The 2,254-nt window shown below is 38.7% G+C and overlaps 1 pseudogene across 1 annotated transcript; it reads right to left on the reverse strand.

Moving 5' to 3' along the window:
* Nucleotides 1–811: 811 nt before the first annotated feature.
* LOC103253343 lies at nucleotides 812–2,249 on the reverse strand (annotated as a pseudogene). Its single transcript, XR_002481568.1, has one exon. The product of XR_002481568.1 is annotated as an LON peptidase N-terminal domain and RING finger protein 1 pseudogene (transcript).
* Nucleotides 2,250–2,254: the final 5 nt, after the last annotated feature.

The following is a 2,254-nucleotide window of genomic DNA, read 5'->3' on the forward strand; positions in this document are numbered from 1 at the left end:
AGGGTCACATGATTGTAAACCAGGTCGCAGCATGGTGACCTAATTGTGATATGAATAAGGTATAACTAACATTTGCACCAAGACCAGAATTCGAAAACAAAACAAACTTTAAAAGCTTAGTTCTACATTAAACTTCTTCTCTTCTCCCAGATCCTTAATGGGTTTATACTATGTAATTTTTTAAAACACACACATCATGTCAAACTATAAATTACATAGATGGGCAGTTAATGTGAAAAGCCCCCTAAAATGTACAAATTAACTGGTACTGAATTGAGTTCTCCATTTACCTCTATATACAATTAAATGTAAACCATATTTTCACAGTTTTAAGTGTTTTATGACTAGATGCACAGTACCATGTCAGGTTGATGATTGTTCCAGAAAACTGGCTCTAGGTTCTGCACCCAATGCCTGGCAGCTACTGTGATACAAACACTTACATAAATAAGAAACTGTGTCATAGTCAATGGTCAAGACAATTCAGCAAGAGCAGTATTTCCAATGGAGAAGGATACTCAATTCTCTATTTTACATACTTGTGCAAATGTAAGCATTAGGACAGATACATCTGAGGCAAATTCAATTTGAAAAACTTGTGTCACTATGTTGTAAACTTGGGCAAGAAATGACCCTCAGCAAGTTCTGCTCTCTATGGCTTTTTTTTCTTTAAAAATTTTAAAGCCAGAGAAGATGCACACACACACTACCCACACACGCACACGCGCACATACACATGCGTACACACACACACGCCATAGACATACACAGAGTTCTTATTTCATTTTAGAATATGGTACATATTCAACTTCAACACAATGTAGAGGTTTAACACACATTCAGCGTGTGTTGTTCTGTGCAAGTTCTTAGTGGTCCAAGTCCTAGTTGAAGGTATTCATTTGCAGAACCACATGATTCAGGAGGTTGAAGAAAAAAAAAGTTTCATTACATTTCTGAAACCAGCACTGGATGTGCAAAGGCAGCGGACAATCTGGCCATCAACACAGCCAGACTGGGGTAACTGTAAAGGAACATCCAAGCAGTTAGTTACTTAGATTGGTCTCTAGAAAAATAGGTTAGTATATGCTGTATCTTTGTCAACTGTTCTTTCAAAGACTTCATTGACAAAACTGACAGCTGGTAGCGGGGATCTACAGGAAGAACTGCTAGAAGCCACCAACACCACGCAGGTCCATTAGGAGTTGCCCGAAGGTTTTCCTCCCTTTCGGGCATTGATCCAAAGTGCTGAATTTGGCTTCGAAATCTATCTCTTAAATTTTGAAACAAGCTGCAGGCTTGAGAGTATACCAAATCATGAAGTTCTGTGAGATTCTTAATCTCATCTTCATTTTCCACCTTTACATCTTCCAGATATTTGATGTCTGTAGTGCAATATCCATCTTTCATTTCTCTGTTTAAAACCCGAAACCGCTTTCCTCTAACTGTATCAACCACAGACCTTCCATCAGGCAAGAAATGTACATTTCTAATTTGTAACATACAACCATAATCTGCAAAACTGCTCTGTGCATCACTGACACACATCCCAAACTGTTTGGTTCCAGTTTGTATACTTCTTCGAATCATCAGTCTGTATCTTGGCTCAAATACATGAAGAGAGCAAGGCACAGTGGGATAGGCCATAGTGCAAACAAATATTGGAACATTCTTGGTCAAGTGTGAGAGTTCAGCAGTTTCTTCATCATATATTTTTTTTTCTCTCAGACAGTTCATCAGGCAGATACTTCACTATTAATTCTTCCAGCAGCTGTGTGACACAGTACCTCCTATCAGCTAGATACTCTTTTAAACTTTCTTTGCAAAGAGGACAATATGGAGCATGATCTAAACAACGCTCAAGACAATTCTTACAGAACGAATGTCCACAAGGGGTTGTCACTGGCTCAAAAAACAACCTCATGCAAAGAGAGCACTCAAAATCTGAGGCATCTATTCGTTCTTCTGGAATATCGCCATAAGCTAATGAAAACATACAGACTTCATTGGGAGTTTCACCTTGTTTTTTAAGCTTATTTTCTCCATCTTCATTCACAATCACATCCTGTTCTAAAAGGGACAACTTTCTTTTCAGCAGAACACCTTTTCCCCGAACAGACAGTAAAGGTTCTGAGGACACACTTTTTAAACAATCCTCTCGGGTAGGCTGTTGAGTTTATAGACTGTGCTGATTGAGCACGGTTTAAGCTTCCTTTGACATGCTCTGATGTGACCTCTGGTATTTCTTCATTCTGCT

This window comes from Carlito syrichta, unplaced genomic scaffold (genome assembly GCF_000164805.1).
Source record: "Carlito syrichta isolate Samal-C Ts95f unplaced genomic scaffold, Tarsius_syrichta-2.0.1 Scaffold222267, whole genome shotgun sequence".
In the NCBI taxonomy this organism is placed as follows: domain Eukaryota; kingdom Metazoa; phylum Chordata; class Mammalia; order Primates; family Tarsiidae; genus Carlito; species Carlito syrichta.